This window comes from Hyperolius riggenbachi, chromosome 2 (assembly GCF_040937935.1).
Source record: "Hyperolius riggenbachi isolate aHypRig1 chromosome 2, aHypRig1.pri, whole genome shotgun sequence".
In the NCBI taxonomy this organism is placed as follows: Eukaryota; Metazoa; Chordata; class Amphibia; order Anura; family Hyperoliidae; genus Hyperolius; species Hyperolius riggenbachi.
The window spans coordinates 453,612,451-453,633,985 of NC_090647.1; the positions used below are offsets into that span (position 1 = coordinate 453,612,451).

The window sequence follows — 21,535 nt, forward strand, 5'->3', positions numbered from 1 at the left end:
GTCTGAGTTTTGACCTATTTGAGTTTTATGCTCCGTGCCTATTGCCTGATGAAGCGGGAGATGCCCGCGAAACGCGTTGCAGTTGCACTTGCACTTTCTGGCGTATATAAATATATTTTTGTTGTTTTGAATATACACAACACTCATGTGTCTGCTTGGAGGAGGTAAGTCCACCTCTGCGTCCTCTCATTTTAAACGTTTTCGAATATTTTATCCTTTTGGCGCCTCTGTCTGCTTCTACAGTCCTGGCCAAAAGTTTTGAGACTGAAAAATATTGGAAATAAGAAAAATTGGTGCTTAAGTTTTTATAATAGCAATTTGCATATACTCCAGAATGTTATGAAGAGTGTTCAGATGAATTGCATAGTCCTTCTTTGCCATGAAAATTAACTGAATCCCCCAAAAAACCTTTACACTGCATTTCATTGCTGTCATTAAAGGACCTGCTGAGATCATTTCAGTAATCGTCTTGTTAACTCAGGTGAGAATGTTGTCGAGCACAAGGCTGGAGATCATTATGTCAGGCTGATTGGGTTAGAATGGCAGACTTGACATTTTAAAAGGAGGGTGATGCTTGAAATCATTGATCTTCCATTGTTAACCATGGTGACCAGCAAAGAAATGTGTGTAGCCATCATTGTGTTGCATAAAAATGGTTTCACAGGCATGGATATTGTGGCTACTAAGATTGCATCTAAATCAACAATTTATAGGATCATCAAGAACTTCAAGGGATGAGGTTCAATTCTTCAGGGCGTCCAAGAAAGTCCAGCAAGCGTCAGGATCGTCTCCTAAAGAGGATTCAGCTGCGGGATCAGAGAGCAACCAGTGCAGAGGTTTCTCAGGAATGGCAGCAGGCAGGTGTGAGTGCATCTGCACACACAGTGAGACGAAGACTTTTGGAAGATGGCCTGGTGTCAAGAAGGGCAGCAAAGAAGCCACTTCTCTCCCTAAAAACATCAGGGACAGATTGATCTTCCGCAGAAAGAATGGTAAATGGACTGCTAAGGACTGGGGCAAAGTCATATTCTCTGATGAAGCCCCTTTCCGATTGTTTGGGGCATCTGGAAAAAGGCTTGTCAGGAGAAGAAAAGGTAAGCGCTACCATCAGTCCTGTGTCATGCCAACAGTGAAGCATCCTGAGACCATTCATGTGTGGGGTTGCTTCTCGTCCAAGGGAGTGGGCTCACAGGATTTGGCCCAGGAGTTGATTGAGAGCATGCCCAGTTGAATTGCAGAGGTCCTGCAAAAGAAGGGCCAAAACTGAAAATACCTACTCTTTGCATAAATCTCATGTAATTGTCAATAAAAGCCTTTGAAACGTATGAAGTGCTTATAATTATATTTCAGTACATCACATAAACAACTGAAACAAAGATCTAAAAGCAGTTTAGCAGCAAACTTTGTGAAAACTAATATGTTTGACTCAAAACTTTTGGCCAGGACTGTACACTTACACTTAAAGAGGAGCTTAAGCAATAAGGGGAAAAAAATAAATCAATACATTGCAAAGTAAGAAGTTAAAAAAGAGACGCGATATCTAGAAATGATTGATATTTAGAGATGTCACAAACGGTTCGAGCGCAAACTTATTCGCGCAAACAACGCGGGTTCGTGCTCGTGTCGAATCGCGAACTTTATGCGAGTTCGACCCGCCCCCTATACTACATCATTGGCCTAAACTTTGACCCTCTACATCACAGTCAGAAGACACATGGCAGCCAAACAGGCTGCACTTCTCCTAGAGCCCCCCCCCCCCCCCCCCCCCCTTATATAAGGCAGCAACCTTGGCCATTTTCTCACTCGATGGCCTGGGGCACACCAGAGGAGTTTTTCTGAGCGTTTTGAGTTTTTAAATCTGTTGCTAATGTTATCCTATGTGTCTGTGCACACTGGAGCAATGAGGTTTTGTAAAAAAAAACCATAGCATTACATTGGGAAGAGCTTTTAGGCCAGAAACCCACTGGGAGTGCTTTTTAAGCGTGAGTGATTTGAAAAAACTCTTGGTAATGCAATGCTATGGGGGATTTTTATAAAATCACATCACTCAAGTGGGATCACACCCATAGCATTACATTAGCTAGAGCTTTTCAAATCACAAAGCGCTCAGAAAAGCTCTCCTAGTGGGTTTCTAGCCTTAGAGGTTTCAAAAGCTCTTCCTAATGTAATGCTATGGGGTTTTTTACAAAACCTCATTGCTCCAGTGTGCACAGACACATAGGATAACATTAGCAGCAGATTTAAAAACTCAAAACGCTCAGAAAAACTCCTCTGGTGTGCCCCAGACCTATGAGAGATAGGGAAAGCAATAGTTAGAAGGTCTGTTAGCTTGCTACTTGCTGATATTTGTTGATGAAAAGCGCCCCAAAACAGCTGTTTTGAGAGCTAATGTTCTTGTGATGTGTTTTTTTGTTTTGTGTGGCCCACTGACACTGCATATACAGCCCTGTCTGTCGCAGCTGGCCCTTGCTAATTGCTATACTGTGCCAGGCCCAGCACATTCAGGGCCTAGTGTGACTGCTGCACATTGTATAATAATACCAGTCACTGCATACCTTCCACTGCATTTGTGTGACCGCACACTGGTTTATATACCAGCAGTCAGTGCATCCATTTTCACTGCACCTGTGTGACTGCACATTGTTATATCAGCAGTCACTGCATACCTATTCACTGCACCTGTGTGACTGCACATTGTTATATCAGCAGTCACTGCATACCTTTCACTGCACCTGTGTGACTGCACATTGTTATACCAGCAGTCACTGCAACCTTTTCACTGCACCTGTGTGACTGCACATTGTTATACCAGCAGTCACTGCATACCTTTCACTGCACCTGTGTGACTGCACAATGTGTTACCAGCAGTCACTGCATACCTTTCACTGCATCTGTGTGACAGCACGCTGTTTTATATATCAGCAGTCAGTGCATACCTTTCACTTCATCCCCCCCAATATGGACAAAACAACAGGCAGACCCAGAGGCAGGCCACCCGGCAGGTCTGTTTGAGGTCGTGCTGTCGTGATTTTGTGCGGCCCTCAACCAAAGTACAGTGTTCAGAAGAAGGCACGTGCCATCAACCCCCAATATTGTCAGGATGTAGTTGACTATTTAACACAGAACACCTCATCTTCCTCAGCTTCCGCACGGAAGTGTGACATATCTTCCTCCTCCTGCTCCTGGCACCCCACTTAACGCTCAGTCGGCAGCGATCACCAAAGTGCCATCACCCCAGGGCTCAGCAGTGTGGACATTTTTTTTGTGTGTCTGCCTCAGATGAGATCATCTGTACTATCTGCCACTGAAAATTGAGCTGTGGAAAGACCAAGACCCGCGTAGGGACAACTGCCTTACGAAGGCACATGATGAAAAAGCACAAACTGCAATGGATGACCACCTGTGGAAAAGCAGCACACAAAAGCAAAGCCACACACCGCAGTGGAAAATACCAGGCCGCAATTATTTCTCAACAAAGGCGATACACAAACTGTACCGTGATGTTGAAAGGCAAGCATCTCTGCCTGCAGGCCACTTGACTGCCTTCTCCGCCACCACCAACAGGGTCCAGACTCCAGGTGGATTCCTGAATTTTTAAGGCCGCTGCTAGCAGCGGCCGCTAACAAAGGTTAATTTTTCTGGTGCGTGTACATGCCTAATTTTTCTGGCTGCACTGCGGCTGCAACAACAAAACAAAGGCATGTACATGTGTCAATTCCCCTTCGTGATCGTTACCTTTCCGCGGAGAAGGGGCTTGTGTATCACAATGAAGCAATGACCTATATGAGTGTGTTTGGGGGCATACCCAAGAAAATAAGGTCGTTGCTTCATTGTGGACAGACCAAATTCGATTAGCTGGACAGTCATTGAGCTACCTAAGCCCGACCATATGGCCTGGAAAGCCGCCATCACCTGCACTCTCGCCAACGTGCGCACCAGCGGTGTTTGCGGTGCCTTACATAGTGAGTTTGGTCTGTCACTAAGTGTGAAGCAGTACACTACTTACACTACCTGATCCATGTATACACACGCAAGATGTTTTCAAGCACTTTAGGCCTCCAATTTAGGAATGCAATGTGATTTCTGCCTTTTAGGAATTATAACCCTGCTGTGCGTCAAATCCGTAATTTTCCCCGGACTTTTGGCATCCATCCCACTCCGCCATGCCCCCCTCCAGGTTTTAGACCCCTTGAAACATCTTTTCCATCACTTTTGTTGCCAGAATTAGTGTTTGTAGTTTTTCCAAGTTCGACTGCCTATTGAAGTCTATTGCGGTTCGCGATGTTTGCCGGTTCGCAAACTTTTTTGCAAGTTCGCATTTGCGGATCGCGAACAAAAATCTGCGGGTTCGTGACATCTCTGTTGATATTTGCCATGTAATTTGTTTGATCCACAATCAGCTTGCACGCAATCATCTTCACTACTGGAAGACATGAAAAAAAACTAAACAGTACTAACTTCCATTAACTATAACCACACCCCTTAAAGAAATTCCGATGCGACAAATAATAAATAGATTTTACTCACCTGGGGCTTCTTCCAGCCATGGCAGCAGTCTCAGTCCCTCACCACAGCCCCAGTCCTCTGCATTGTCCCGCAGGCCGTCTGTAAAGATCGCGACCCAGCCGGCACGTTGGCTCTTCTGCGTCCATGTCATCTGGTGCATACTGCGCCTGCTCAGTAGTTGTGCGCAGGCGCAGTATGTGCCAGATGCTTGGGCACGAATGCCCGTGCAGCAGAAGACCCAACCTGCCGGTGGGGTCATGATCTTTACCGGCGGCCAGCGGGACAACGCAGAGGACCAGTGCTGCGGCGAGGGATAATACTGCTGCCAGAGGCTGGAAGAAGCCCAAGGTCAGTAAAATCTGTTTATTATTTGTCGCATTGGAAGAACAATACGATCGTCCTCTAAAATGAGCCTGGACTTTGCTAAAGGGGCATTCAGCAGTATGCCTTTGTGGGAGTTCTTTCATGCTACGAGCGCATCTTGCGCAGGTGAATCCGTCACAGAAAATACCCTTCTTTCCATGTTTTGCAGCAGGGTTTGAGGGGAGTGGTGATTTAGTGGCAATTTCTGAGCGCCTACAATTTCATCTATTGCCGCTAATCTTTTTTTTTTGCAGTGGGGGAGGTTAAGGTGCCACCGGGTGTCTGTGTGGGGAAGGGAAGGGGGGTGTTTTAGGGTTAGGCATTGTGAGAGGGAGGGTTCTATGTGAGGTTAGGTCATAGTAAAATAGTAGAAAGTAGTAGAATATCGGTAAATCCCCTGATATTCTACTAGCGGCAATCCCCTGCGCCTTTGTTTCCCCAGGCGCCTTAATTACATACAGGGCTGAATTAGACCCAAGCCCAAACACTGTCAACTTTTCAGGTTTTAGCATGCCCTTTGATCCCTCCATTCCAGTCGCTTTTTAATCAGATTCCAGAAACTCTCATTAGATTTATAATGAACACAAAATGATCTGGTAATCATTACAATGGCAACATATGGAATATAAATTTGAACTTTCTAGGTACAATTAAAGTAGCATTCTAATCCATTGCTCCTCTTGGAACTCTGGGGCAAATTTTACGAGAGTTACAGTTTTCCCACAATCACTATGGCTAACACATACCTCCGTGAGGCAGGGGACACACTTTGCATGCGGCAAAACAAGCACCACCGCGATCGCCATTGAAGTCAATGGCCCACTCGGCAATGGAAAAATGTTCTTTACAGTAAGAGTGGAAAAAAGGGTTCTTTACAGTAAGAGTGATTAAGATGTGGAATGCATTGCCACAGGAAGTCGTTATGGCAAACTCTATACCTACATTTAAAGGGGGCTTAGATGCTTTCCTTGCGTTGAAAGACATCCATGGCTACAATTACTAGGTAATGCCTAATGATGTTGATCCAGGGATTTCATCTGATTGCCATCTGGAGTCGGGAAGGAATTGTTCCCTTTTGGGGCTAATTGGACCATGCCTTGTAAGGGTTTTTTCACCTTCCTCTGGATCAACAGGGATATGTGAGGGAGCAGGCTGGAGTTGTACTTTGTACTGGTTGAACTCGATGGACGTATGTCTTTTTTCAACCAAAATAACTATGTAACTATGTTTACGTTCATTTGTGCTCTGTTTCCTCATGTCAAAATTGGATGGCCTTCTGCTTGCTATAGGGCCCGTTTCCACTAGCGCGAATCCGCATGCAGACAACGCATGCGGATTCGCATAGGCAATACAAGTGGATGGGACTGTTTCCACTTGTCAGTTTTCATTTGCGTTTTTATGTGCAGGATTTTTCTGCATGGTAGACCCTGCAGAATTCGCCTGCGTCTGGAATGCAGGCGAATCGCAGACAATGTATTTAATAGGGAAATCGCATGCGTTTTTTGCATGCGTTTTTTCCCGTGATTTCGTGTGCGATTTCGCATTGAAAGTAATTTAAATTGACACAGGCAGTGACATGGTTAAAATCGCATATACCCTGCCTATGCGAAATCGCGGCCAAATCCGCATGCGGAATCGCACCCGCATGCGATTTCATCAGCGGTGATATGCTGCGATTCCGCACCGCAATAATGGAAACGGGTCCTTACACAGATTGCGCATTTCCAATTAAAATGAATTTCAACACAATACAGAATATCACAAACAAACATGGAGATTCAAGGATGGAAAAGCACAAACACGATCGCAGAGAACCAGAAAGCCCGAAATCGCACTGAAAAATGTTGGAGCAAGTGTCAAGTGTGACCCCTGCCTAACAACACATGCAATAAACTCACTAAGTAAAGCAAATAAGTTGACCATTTAAAGTAAACCGTAAACAAGCATATAACAAGGATTTATACTTACTGGGCCCCCCGCCATCTGTTAGCTCCCTCTGTCGGTCCGGTCCTCTCCATTAGGCTGCAGTGGAGGCCGCATTTCAGCCGGGGGTTATTTTCCGTTAGCCAGGCGCAACCACTAGGTGGCGCTAAAACTCCAGCGATCGCTGGCAGCAGAGTTACATCTTTCCCTACTATCCATGGCGGCCTGGAGGGGGAATAGTAATTAACGCCACCTAGTGGTTGCGCCTGGCTAACGGAGTAGTACCCAGCCGGGTTTTGGGCCACTGCTCCTGCACAGTCCCGTTTGCTTGCACCCCCTATCCCGCTTCTGTTGCCAGGAGCGTTCTATGCAAGCCCAGTTACAGTAGTGTACATTTATGGCCACGAGAGTTTGTCTCAGGTACACTTTAACTTTAAAAGTCAATTTTGGGGGTCAAAGGACAGCAGACAGAAGGAAAAAAGAAAGAGAAAACAACCTTCTCTACTTGTGTATCAAACACTTATGGTGGGAATACCAAATTCATTGTTTTTCTTTCATACAGACTAACAAAGAGTTAATATTATTTACTGATTTCAATGTTTGTCGGGAAGGTTTTCCCTCACTCCCTGAAAATGGAACATAGAGTTCAGCCTAGTATGCACTTTAAATTATGATTGGCCAATCACTGACCAATTTGACCACCTTCATGTACTATGAGGGTCAGCAGATATCGGAAATGTTGACCATATTGCAAATGTGTAACAGGCTTTAGAGTATGGGAAGCTTATCTTCCCAAAATTAAAAAAAATGAAAGGGTGCATACACAGATACAATTTTGATTGGGCAATCGCTGACCAATTTTTACCACCTCCATAAAGTATGCGGGCCAACATATTTTGAATACTATGAACATTGTGTCGGTGTGCTCTCATACTACATGGAAATGGTAAAATTGGCCAATCGAAATGGCATATATGTGCAGGGGCGTAGCAATAGGGGGTGCAGAGGTAGCGACCGCATCGGGGCCCTTGGGCCAGAGGGGCCCCGAGGGGCCCTCCCTAAACTGCAGTATTAGCCCTCTATTGGTTCTGTGCTCATAATAATCACTTATATAGATGCTTTGAATAGTGGTAATCATTAACAAACTGCTTCCCATCCCCTTCTTGCACCTCTAACACTGTGGTTGTCCTTGGCAGGTTTTGGTGCCGTATCAATTGTTATGTATAGAGCGCTTGGGGGGCCCCATTGTAAAACTTGCATCGGGGCCCACAGCTCCATAGCTACGCCACTGTATATGTGTACCAGACACATCTGACAAGTTTGAAGAAGCCTCTGGATCATCTAATTATCTAACTTTTGTTTTGCTCCCAGTGCCCACAGATTACTTTAAAATACTTTTAGTGTATCCTTCCCTCCCTTGAAGCTCTCATAATTTTACGCTCTGCTGGCATGTGACCGCCAGCAGCGTCCCGCCCCGACTGTCAGCCACGTGCTGCTCGTAGTGACGCACCCTGTCATGTGACCGCTGTCAGCTGCTCCAACATGGCTGAGCTCAGACTTCCATAATCTCCTTTGAGCTGCTGTAGGAAATCGTACGCTGGGGAGAGACGGCAGAGCGGGAATCGGTGCAGGGGCTGCACAGGTAACGTGTTCGTTCTGTGTGTACCTCGTGCTGTTCTTGCAGCGATGCATCAGCACTGGAGATCTCACTCTCCTCTCTGCTCTCCATGGGGGATATTAACACTAATATTTACACACGTTTACTTCCATAATATCGTATTTGTGGGCTATAGATGATTTCTGGAAATATAGCCCTAAAGACTTGTTCCTGAATTTTAGTGGCTATCTTCTTACCTATTTATCTGTCAGTGTTGCCTGCGTTTTTTTTTTTTTTTAAGTAAATGCCAGTGATAAAGTGAACATTTTAAGTCAGGTGATTGGTGATGGAATTAGCAGGGCTGAGCTAAAAATGTGCACAAGGATGATCTGATTTAGTTTTGTGAAAAGTTTTTGAATATTCCTTTTTAGTAATGAAAGACAATTCCATCTCTAGTAAATACTAACATAGGGTTGCATGCGCTAAACTGTGTTAAGCAGAAGTATGTGTGTAAAGTCTTACGCATGATGAGTAGAGAATAATGCATTGTATTCTGCTCTATTTATTGTCCTGTAATGCCTGGTACACACCGTGCAATTTCCTGTCAGATAGGTCGAATCTGTTATTACCGACAGGTCTGATCTGATTTCTGATTGATTTTGTATAGAAGTGATCAGAAAACCGATCGGAAATCAGATCAGACCTTTTGGGAAATAATCGATTCAACCTTTCTATCTGATGGAAAAATGCATGGTGTGTACCAAAATTCCTATAACATTTTATTCACTTTATTCTGCTTAGCACAGTTTAGTTTAGTGCAAACACCACATAATCTGCTCACATTTTTTTTTTTTAAATGTTTTATTCATTCTTAAAGCAAAGTTGAAGTGGAAATAAGGTTAGGAGATAAAATATTTTTATTTATAAAACTAATTTTAAATATCTTTTATGCAGTCCCAAATTTTTATTTTAAATGGTGAAAATCCATGTTTGAAGTTTAAACAACATTTAAAGCGGACCCAAACCAAAAATTTTTTTTAATTAAAAATATTTAGTTGCAACACTGACACATTCAAAGATAAACACTCCTTCAAACCTATGAGCATTTTAGTGCATGCTTCACCCTCCTCTTTGCATAACTAGGGTTATACAGGTGGCAGTTATTAGCAATTCCTCCTTTGCTGGACACCATCTACTCCACCAGTTTGCCGGATTTTTTGCCGGCAATATGAAAGGAAGGGAGGGGTTTCTCCAATAAATGTAAAATATTTAATATTTGTCATCATGCAGCTGAAAAAAGGCTGCTATTTATTATTATAATTTAGAAATAGATTTTATTGCTGAAATCTTGTATTTTTAGTTTGGGTCCACTTTAACATCACACTGACATAACTGCTTATTCAGCTCCCATACAGAGAAATTATGGCTTAAACTTTAAACTTTTTATCGCTATCCTGCTATTGTGTTTGCACAGCCACTCAGAAATCTTTAAAGTACAAGACAGTTGATTACTTAGTTACCTGGGGCTTCTGCCAGCTCCATAGTCTTTGAGACCCCTCAGTGTCTTCTGGGTCCCCATCATTGTGACGCTGCCGCCCTTCGTTAAGACTCACAAGGTTCATAAAATGTTGTAGCCTTGCATGCGCAGAACACTCCCAGCCACAGGAGCGTTATCAAAGAGGCATGTGGTGGGAGGAGGAGGGGGGGGGAGAGGGGGTCAGCTCATGCACCGTAGCTGCGACCCAGATAGGTTGGAGATTTTCTGAGCCAAAGCTCGGGTCAAAAATCATATACTTGCCTAATTAGATTACCGACAAGGGCTTGTTCATAATCTGATCATGCCCTGCTCCTTTTCAAGTCTGAGCGCTGTAGTACTGTGTGTCTGCAAATATGGCCACGCCTGCACAGTAAGCGGGAGCCACTGCTTATGCATGTGTGGCTCCGCACTACTGCACAGACGTGGACTGCAACATGGCCATACTTGTGCCAGAACTATAGTGTGGCCCCACTCAGCTGAAGGGTCCCAGGTAGTGGCAAGGGTCAGGGTAAGAAGCCTCTGGAGGATCTCCTTAGTTAACCACTTCAGTATCAGCGTTTTCTGGCCCCTTAAAGTGAACCTGATGTGTGAGTGATCTGAAGGCTGAAATATTTATTACCTTTTAAATGATACTAGTTGTTTTGCAGTCCTGCTGATCTGTTTGGTTGCAGTAGTGTCTGAATAACACCAGAAACAAGCATGCATCTAATAATAATGTCAGAAACACCTTAAAGGATACCCGAACTGAAATGTGACATAATAAGATAGACATGTGTATGTACAGTGCCTAGCACACAAAAAGCTATGCTGTGTTCCTTTTTTTATTTCTCTGCCTGAAAGAGTTAAATATCAGGTATGCAAGTGGCTGACTCAGTCCTGACTCAGACAGGACGTGACTACAGTGTGACCCTCACTGATAAGAAATTCCAACTATAAAACATTTTCCTAGCAGAAAATGGCTTCTGAGAGCAAGAAAGAGGTAAAAAAAAAGGGGAATTTCTTATCAGTGAGGGTCACACTGTAGTCACTTCCTGTCTGAGTCCGGACTGAGACAGCCACTTACATACCTGATATTTAACTCTTTCAGGCAGAGAGAGAAAAAAATAAACACAGCATAGTTATTTGTGTGCTAGGCACTGTACATACCCATGTCTATCTCATTATGTCACATTTCAGTTCGGGTATCCTTTAATTGCTGCATGCTTGTTCAGGGTCTATGGCTGAAAGTATAAGGCAGAGGATCAGCAGGACAGCCTGGAAACTGGTACTACTTAAAGGGAAATAAATATGGCAGCCTCCATATTACTCACCCTGTTTTCACTTTTAAGGAGGGGACCCGGCGATGTCACGCTGCACAGAATCGCTGCGACCACCAATCGCATCACTCGCCTGTTGCCTCAGCTGACCCGCTCTGCTGTCTATGATAGCAAAGCTCTGTGAGCTGGTCAGGAGCCGATTTCATTGTTTCCAGATCCTGTGATCAGTGTGAGCCAATGAGATTGGCTCACGGTGATGACAGGGTCAGGAGCCAATAAAACAGTCTCACAAAGCTCTGCTGTCATAGAGACGGCAGGGTGAGTGGGCTGCGGCAGGTGTAGAGTGACGTGATCAGCGGGAAGTAATTGCGTGGGCACAGGGCAGCTGCAAGGGGCTGGTAGAAGCCCCAGGTATGTTAAACCTGCTTGTTTTTGTTTTTTTTTGGGTGGCGTGGCGGCTTTAGGCTTAGTTTAAAAGCAGGCCTTTGGAGATATGCCCTACTGTATGTGCCCAGGAAGTTTTTTTTTGGAGCGGTTGGCAACTCAGACCTGAACATAACAAAGTGATGGAAATTATGCAGTACTTATCCGTTAGCCGGGCGCATCCGGCAGGTGGCGCTAATTACTATTCCCCCTCCAGGTCGACATGGATAGTAGGGAAAGATGTAACTCTGGTGGAGTTTTGTTGCCACCTGCCGGATGCGCCCGGCTAATAAGTACCAATTATGCCACTGCCTTTAGCTAGTGTTCAAGATATATACTGGGAGGAGTAAAGTTTTAATGTTATTGCAAAGATAAAAGGCAACCGTCACATTCTGTTTTTGTACTGTGCAAGTAATCAGTAAGAGACACACATGTTCCTTATTTATTACATGGGGATTAGAAACTTCCTATTTTCATTAACCTCCCTGGCATTCAACTTCTGCTGGATTTCTGTGCAAATAGTGATTCAATTAATTTTCATGAATGTGTCAAGCAGGAGCACTGCGTCAATCTCCTCCTAACCTGTTTCTCCATAGAAACAGGCATCCCTTGGCTGTAGTCATGAGGCGCATCTGTGCGCATCTGTACACTGCTTGTGCACCAGTGTGGCCCTGCTTGACCTTCACAGACGACACTTATTGCGTTTCTGTACGTAGCTTTAGACAAGATTTCAACAGATAGTGCTGCTGCCATTAGATTTATACTGCCTCAAGCACTGCAAAACTGTGCAGCCATTACTTGCACACTGATGCAGCCAGCACCAAATGGGCATTAAACAGGTGTGTCCAATCAGAATTTGACTGACAATTAATTGGGCGTGCCTTCGTTTTTTATAGAATCTTATTAGAATCAGTGTGTTTATTGAATCTAACGTGAAAAAGATGGACATCTAAACCCCGCATTAGTAAAAAACCAAGCTTCATAACTTTTTTTACATTTTTTTTTATTTTTTTTTTAGTTCCAAAAGGCATTAAACTTTTACATGAGCAGAAGATTAGAACCAATCAGCAGAAACATGAGTAACATGACTGCACTGCAAAAGGCTACAAATGAAGGGAACCGGGCACCATTTTTAGCACCCAGTGCATATCAATAGCACATAAAAAATGCTTGCCAATGATGTGGCTCATAAAAAAACTTCCATTCTACCTCCTTTTTACATTTAAAAGTTTAGCAAAAGCTTTTATTACCCTACTTCTGCGGATGTCAGGGCCTGCCTGACAAATAGAAATTTCAGGGAGATAAGGACTGATGTAATTATTGCACACATTAGCAGAGAGCAAAAAGCTTTCATCAGCAGGGAGGCTTCAAAGAGTTTAGGGAAGTCACACATACTATCTTCACAACTGCCTCTAGATAAATAATGGCAGCTAGAAGGCAAGAGGGGAACTTGGCAGCTCCTATAGCTATTAGAAAGCAGGAGAAACTGCAGGAAGAAAATGGTGCTAGGTTTCCTTTAAGGTCATGAGACTCTGTTTTATTTTCTATAATGTGAACACATTACCAGTATATTGCATTACTGGGAGGTTGAGCAGTACAATGGAAGCAGAAATTTTGGTGGCAGAGAGGAACTTAAAGAGGCATTACAACAACCTATACCGTAGTATAAGACATTATTCGGGATATCCAATTTTGCGTTAATTATCCTGGTTTCAGCATCAGAAACATTTCCTACAGTGCTGCCCATAATTATTCATATCCCTGGCAAATTTTGACTTAAAGTTACTTTTATTCAACCAGCAAGTAATTTTTTGATGGGAAATGACATAGGTGTCTCCCAAAGGATAAGATGATGTACCGTATATACCGAAGTATAAGCCGACCATACCCCCCCCCCCCCCAAAAAAAAACTTTTACCTTAAACAACTAGAATAAATTATTGACCCGAGTATTAGCCGAGGGTAGGAAATGCAGTGGTCTTATGGCGCCAAACAGAGCAATGTTTGGTGAAGACGGTTGACTTGGAGGTGGTAGAAGGGACAAATGCACATGATACACAATCAGGGCTGAAGAGGAGACAAGGGAAGTGTGTGCCACCTCTGGACCAGGTTGCTCCCCTAGACTGCTGCTCTGAATGGCTGGCTGTGTTTTGCTCTGGATTTGGCCCCTGGGCACAGTAAAGAACACATGCAAATTTACACTAAACCTCTCCCCATGAGAATCAGCAGCAGCAGCAGCCTGAACTGTCATCTTGCAGACATGACACTTACTGGAAGGGTGACATCAGCCTTGCCCCTTGTCCCAAGAATCATTTGTCCTTGTCGTACAATAACTTGAGGAAGTTTTTTCTTTGGAGCACAATGACCTCTCCCCTTCTTGCATCCCCCCACCTCTACATAAATGTAGGAGCTGTATTTATATAGCGATGCTGCAATTTAAATGAACAATCAGTGCCTGTGCCGTGTCCCCCCTCCCTGAGTGCAGAGTGTCTTTTTAGTTACTGTGGACGGCAGCCATGGAATTTCACCAGAGCAGAATACTTCTCAGACAGTGCCAGTGCCGTGTCCAGCCTCCCTGTGTGCAGAGTGTGGCCATGTAAGTCCCCGTTCGCCAGAGCGGAATACCTCTGTATCTTCTTCCACCATCCCCCGAATATCCGATCGATCCCTAGCAAATGCAATGGTATTGTATTCTTTGCCGACTGGTTCAGTGTCCAAAGAAGCATTCCTCTACAACTTGCGAGTCCCTTTCTCTTTACAATGATGCCTGCAGCGGCATTCGTGCGCTGCTAGATGACATCATTGCAAAGAGACAGGGACTTGCAAGTTGTATAGGAATGCTTCTTTGGACACTGAACCAGTCGGCAAAGAATACAATACGGAGCGATCGGATATTCGGGGGATGGTGGAAGAAGACACAGAGGTATTCCACTCTGGCGAACGGGGACTTGCATGGCCACACTCTGCACACAGGGAGGCTGGACACGGCACAGGAACTGTCTGAGAAGTATTCCGCTCTGGCGAACGGGGACATACACGGACACTGGCTACCGCAACTTAAAATCCGCACACGGAGGGAGGTGGGACACTGCGCAGGCACTGATTGTTCATTTAAAATGCAGCTGTGCTATATAAAAACAGCTCCTACTTTTTATGCAACTGTGGGGGGATGCATGCGGGGGCGATGCCTGGAGTATAAGCCGAGACCCCCACTTTTGGACCACTTTTTAGGTGTCAAAATCTCGGCTTATACTCGAGCATAACAGGCATTATTGTGGGAAAAACATTTCTCAGCTTTTATTTACATTTGAGCAAAGTGTCCAATGTAAAATTATTCATACCCTTCACAAACGCCCACTCTCTGGGAAAATCCAAAGTTCTATACCATTCCAAATAGTCCAAGCTATTCTAAAGCATCCTAATTATCCTGGTTAATTGGGAACAGCTGTTTTCATCAACTCAACAAGTGAAAAACAGTAGCTCTCTGCAGTTGGATTGTGGACAGTCATAACTAAGACAAAGGAGCTCAGTGAGGACTTGTGGCTGCTCACAAGTCAGGTAAGGGCTACAAGGTCATTTCTAAAAAATTTTTCAAGTTTCAGTGGCTACAGTGCAAAGTATTATTAAAAAATACAAGATCTTCTGTACTGTGGAAAATCTCAGAGGAAGTGGTCAGAAGCCAAAAGTGACAGTTGTGCTGGCCAGGAGGATAGTGAGAGAGGCGGGAAAAAGAATCTAAGAATCACCACCAAGGCCATCCTGGAGAATCTGGGCTCTGCTGGTGGCAATGTCTCAAGGCAGACAATTCTACGGACACTGCACACTGCTGGGTTCCACGAATGCAGACCAAGGACGATGCCAATTCTCCAGATAAGGCACACAAAAGATTGCTTGGCCTTTGCAAATGCTCATCTGGACAAAGAAGAAGACTAATGGTCTTCTGTGCTATGCTCAGATGACAAAAAAATTGAATTGTTTGGTCGCAATGATGTTTCCTTTGGTGTAAAAAATGAGAAGCCTTTCACTCGAACGCCATCCCCACTGCCAAACATGGTGGTGGGAACCTAATGCTTTGGGTGTGTGTTACAGTCAATGGACCAGGGAACCTAATCTCAGTAAACAGCACCATGAAAAAAGAGCAATACATGAGGATTCTCAACAACGTCAGTCTGCAGAGAAACTTGGCCTTGGGTACCAGTGGACATTTCAGCATAATGACCCCAAAACACACAGTAAAACTGGTGAAGAAATGGTTAGTTGACAATGACATTAACATTTTTGGAGTGGCCCAGCCAGAGTCCTGACTTGTAACCAATTGAGAATCTATGGAGGGAGATAAAGATCAGGGTGATGGCAAGAAGACCCTCCAACCTGAAAGATTTGGAGCTCAATGCTGAAAAAGATGAATGGGCAAAAATACCTGTGGAGACATGCAAAAAGCTGGTCTGCAATTATAGGAAGCGTTTGATTGCTGTAATAGCTAATAAAGGCCTTTTTTTATTGATTATTGATAAGGGTATGAATAATTTTGGACTGGACACTTTTTGCTCAAATGTAAATAAAAGCTGAGAAATGTTTATTTCCACAATAATGCCTTTTGTACATAGTCTTATTTTTTTGGGGAGAAACCTATGTCATTTTCCATCAAAAAATTACTTGCTGGTTGAACAAAAGTAACGAAGTCAAAATTTGGCAGGTGTATGAATAAATATTGGCAGCACTGTATATGTATAGATTTCTGTATATTTGTACGTAACACTGCCCTCACAATGATGTTTAGCCTAGGCTATTTATTCATGCAGCCTGCTGTCTCAGAGCACTAATTTCAAAACGCACAATGAGCAAACATTCTGCAATAATACACCTGACAGGAATAAGTATAGGTCCACACTAGAGCCGTTCCAGATCAGATCGCTGTCAAAGGATCCTTTTTTCTGAAAAACGGATAAGTTTGACATGGATCTGATGTGTATGGCAGGCACGTTCCGGTTCGCACACGTGTCGATCATGTCGGTATATATACCCGCCGTCGCTGCTTGCCCCGCTGCTCCTTCTGCCGCTCGTTCCCTAGCACAGCCTGGAGGCCAGCAGTAGCATGGCTCTCCATAGGCTGAAACAGGCCAATTTTGCCTAGCAACAGGGAGAATATTCATTGGTTCAACATGAACCAATGAATTCTCTCTGTTGCTGAGGATTCCCATTGGTCTGTTCCAGTCAATGGAATGTGCCTCCTGTCGGCCTCCGGGCTGTTTTAGAAAGACTGAGCGGCGGTGATAGGTGGCGGGACGCGTGAGTATATGTCACTGCGGCGGCGTGGATGCAACGAAAACGGGCATTGCAGATGCAGCGACTAGCCTAGTGAGAACGGACAGTGTCCGTTCTCATAGGCTTGCATTGGACACGTTTTCCGGTCAAGTCTGCACTTTCCAAAACGTTTTCTTTCCGCGAAACACTGATCCGTGTGCGATCCGTGTTTCTGCACAAGTGGAAGTGGGTCCTATTTTTAACATGGGATCCGCTTCCTGCGTTTTTAAAATCGTATCCCATGGATACGTTTTTAAAACAAGTGGGAACCGGCTCTTAGGATGTCGCCATCTATGATTACTAAGTATGTAAATTAGTGAGAGGAAAGATTGCACAATAGGCAAATACTGACTAAATAATTTACAAATGAACATTGTAAAATATAAGCAATTTTAATCATTAAGTTACATTCAGAAAAGTTCCCCTCTAATCTTTAAAGGAGTCATCAAGCAACCCCCCCCCCCCCCCACACTGTACTTACCCAGTGCTTCCTCCAGCCCCTTGTAGCTCACATGTCCCACGCAGCATCTCCGCTCGCAGCCACCGACCCGGGGTTCCCGATGGTGCAGAGGCCAACCTGGAGGTCATCCTCTTCTGCGTCTGCGCGAGCACCGCTGTCAATCAAGTCCACGTTGTCCGCAGTGTACTGCACAGGCGCAGAGCCTGCCCAGTACACTACAGACAATGTGGACTTAATCGACAGCAGCACTCGCGCAGGAGCAGTAGAGGAGGTCAGCCTCCGCACTGGCGGGGACCCCGGGCCGGCGGCTGTGAGCAGAGATGCTGCGTGTGACATGTGGGCTGCAAGGGGCTGGAGGAAGCCCCAGGGTAAGTAGAGCGAGGGGAGGGTTTTTTGCTTGAAAACTCCTTTTAAGAGTTATAATTAAGCAAAAAATGTTTGAAAAAATGCAAAAATATTTTTGCTATGTACATTTTTCTTTATTTTGTCCTCTCCTTTACTATGTTAGCAAGCAAGGGAGGAATCTCATCCTGTTTTTTGGGATTATTGTCATAGGTCTGACATCTGTTATCATGTTGTACTCTACTAAGGAAGTCTCTGAAGAATACATGCAAAGTGCATGGTCAGGAATTTCCTTGTTATAACTGACTGGAAAAGCTACAGAGATGCTAAGACTGGAACAGTGGAAAAACAGGTCTGTTCCCAAGTACATTTCAGGTGCTGTAATCCAGATCACTTGCAGATCTTTTTGGCAAACTTGTGCCTCTCAAGTATCTGACAGTGAGGCCCCGATTCTGGGTGTGTTATGTAAGATGGAAAATTACACCTACATCCAAGTAAACATAATGAAGCATTAAACATAGCTGATTTTACTATTTGAGCTAACGTGAACTAACTTAGAGAAGTAGGGATTTTCAATGTCCCTGTGCCACATAACATTTACCCTGCAGTAATTCTCCTCAGTGAGAAGTCCTGTAGAAGCACGGGACTGATTTGTAAGTTTCTGACTCGGTGGCATTATGGCCACCGAGTTGGGAGCTAAGGAAAATGGAGCAAAGTTTGAGCTAACGCTTGTGAAGATTTACTTATTAGCACAACATTGTGTGGAGCCCCGATCACCACGGTGGTTACATGCATGGGGATGTTCAAGGCACCATAATTAAAGCCAAACTAAGCCCAAAATTTAATTACCAGTAAGCAATTTCTGAAAGCAGTGAAGTTGATAAGAAATAATTAAAAGTACCGTATTTTCCACCGTAGAAGACGCACTATTTCTCCCCCAAAAATGGGGAGAAAAAGTCCCTGCGTCATATAGGGCAAAGGCAGGATCCCCGACTTAAATACACTTGCTGATATGACCAGCCGCCACGTTGGGGATTCCCTGCCTGTTTGTGCTGTCTCCTTTTCCCCCTTGTGTCTCCTAGCCCCCCCCCCCCCTCGGGTGTGTAGTGGCAGCTGTTTACCTAATCCACCATGCCACAGGGATTGCAGACCTCCGTCTTCTCCATGCGGCTTCCTCTAGTGATGGGCGTCTAATGATCGCATCATCACTAGAAGCCCATCACTAGAGCCAGCTGCACGGACAAGTTGGAGGTCTGCAATTCCCGCGGCATGGAGGATTAGGTAAACAGCTCCCACTACATACCTGAGGGGCGCCAGGAGACATAAGGGGGAGGGGAAGATGACATGCGGGGGGGCAAAAGACACAGGAGAACACGAGGAGGGACATGCGGGACACAGGAGGAAGCATGAGGGGGGAAATGGGGAATACAGGACGACACATGGGGATACAGGCAGACACATGGTGGACACAGGACGACACCATGTGGGGGAGAACATGTACAAGACACTCCTGTAACATGGACTCGCCAGGTTTAGTTAGTATATTTTTTTCCCCTGGTTTTTGCCCTCTAAACCTAGTTATATTCTGGAGCGTCTTGTACGGCAAAAAATAGGGTATTATCTCTGCAACCAATTCTTTTTAGCTATTACATCTACTCAAATAAACTTAAATAGAATCTTTACTAAATGTAACTTAATGATTAAAAATTCTTATGGTTACTATATTTATATGTTAATAAGTGTTTGCCTATTGTAAAATATGTCCCTGATAAACACTTTTACATTTTTCACAGGTGGCTACATCTTCTCTGCTGGCAAGGTGCATGGCGGTGGAATATTTGTATGATCTGAAGTGAGCAGAAACACCTGGTTTTCCAGAAGGCCTTTTAGCTATCCTGATTAAATGTGAAGCAGCCCAGCTGAACAGTAGTCTCTGTGGACAGAAATCAAGTTGTACCTTTGAGATGACTTCACAAAAGTCTAAGTTTTTGCCATGTTCTTAGTACAAGTTACTATGTACAATTTGGTGTCCTGTTCCTCTTATCTTATTTTAATGTGCTAATACCATCAAGTTGACATCACCCCGCTGTTACCCTCTAAAACATTGTGGGATCCTTATCTTGCTGTTGTGTGCACTACACATCGGATATAGTAGTCAGAGATGTTCATTTTTTTTTTCTTCTTTCTTTTTTAATGAACTAGGGTTTCGTTTCTACTATATTTTTCTACTTTATTTAACCTGCATGAGGTGCTGCAGCTGAAATGTGAAACCATAGAGTGGGTATCAGGATAATATACACTGAGGAAAACTGAGAGTATGGACAGAACCATATACCTTTTTTAAAATAACCCTACTTGTCTGTTATGCTGATACTCTCAAATTATTACTCCTGACCCAACCCAAAACAAGTATGCATACTGGATGACTCTCCCTTTACTTGGCTGCATGTTTGTTCGTACACACACTAGATAAACTCGGCCAGGACGGCAGATAAAGACCACCTCGGCTGAGAATCCATGTGAGCAGGCCAGGCCAGGCTTGCTAGGTAGCCTGTTAGACTAGCATTAGCAGTGCTACAGTCAGCAACATCTGTATCTCACTGTGATTCTGCAGTTGCTGCCTGTAGTGTGAATGTGTGACAGTCTTACTGTCACTCACTGTCACTCTCTTCTTCTGTCACTCTAGTGTGTTATCTTCATTACCAGAGTCAGTTCAGTTTAGTGACTGACTGGCTAGACTTACTGTTACTTATACTGTTACTTGTTACTTACTACTGTTACTTGTTGTAGGCGTTCACTTACTGTCACTGACTGTACGTGTAGTGAAGTGAACTATACTCAGTCAGTACATTAGTATAGCATATTTGTCCGTAAAAAAACTAAACAACTCCCCCCCCCCCCCCATTCAAATTTGTCCAATTGTCACCAGTCAACACACTCGTATTTAATTAAAGAAAAAAAAATCCCTTTTCCATATTCTTGTTTGTGATAAATTGTATTGTACAATGACTGGAAGGGGCAGAGGCAGCAGTGCCGCTGGCAGGTCTGTGGCTGGTCGGCTGCCAGACACGGCGCGCTTAGCTCTGGGGGACAGAGCAATGAGATGTGGTGCAGAGGCTCAGCGTTTTGCACCCATCTTTGGCCAGGGTCGAAGGGCCATTCAGGAGAAGCAGGCAGAGTCTGTCGCGGAGCCGCAGGCCACTGGTTCCACGCATACCTCCACTTTGACCAGCACTCCTGTTAGCAGCAGCAGACGCTTCCCGCGTGAGGTCACGTTGACCCCAGCTGCCAACCAGCCCTCATTGGACGAAAGGTCACTCCACTTTAGTCCAGCGTCAGAGAGCACACTGAGGGCCATTGCGCAGGAGATTCTGGGGCCTGTCGGTGTCAGCCAAGAGGGTTTTGAAGTGGAGAAACCAGAGCCAGGGGATGAAGAGGTGGTTGAGGGGTCAGAGGAGGAGTTTGAGGAGGAGGAGTCTGAGGTGCGGGACCGTCCCTACGTGCCACCACAGTTCTCCCCCCAAGGTAGCTCGGAGGAGGAGGAGGCTATGGCAGAGAGATGCAGCATGGCAGCCAGGGGCAGGGCCAGCAGTGGGCGTGGTAGCCAGGAGCCACTACCCGCTATTTCAGCCACCACCAGGCAATCCCCAACTAGTGTGAGACAGCAGGCACCCCCTACCAGCCGTAGGGGGGTGTTCACATCCCCAATCTGGAAGTACTTCCTTGTGTCCACCCTGGATGAGAGTTTTGCAGTCTGCAAGTCCTGCAAAACCACTTTGAGCAGAGGTCGTAATCCCTCCAGGATGGGTACCTCAAGCCTCCAGG

At 44.7% G+C, this 21,535-nt stretch overlaps 1 protein-coding gene across 3 annotated transcripts in view; it reads left to right on the forward strand.

Annotated features, from left to right (window-relative positions):
* Nucleotides 1–8,328: 8,328 nt before the first annotated feature.
* WDR81 (WD repeat domain 81) overlaps nucleotides 8,329–21,535 on the forward strand; it is an 86,122-nt gene continuing 72,915 nt past the window's right edge. Inside the window, exons 1-2 of one of the 3 annotated variants that reach the window (XM_068270070.1) lie at nucleotides 8,329–8,434; nucleotides 19,504–19,660. The gene's annotated coding sequence lies outside the window, so the exon portion shown is untranslated. The remainder of the gene's footprint in view (nucleotides 8,435–19,503; nucleotides 19,661–21,535) is intronic. The other 2 variants (XM_068270071.1, XM_068270073.1) reach the window with 2 other exon arrangements.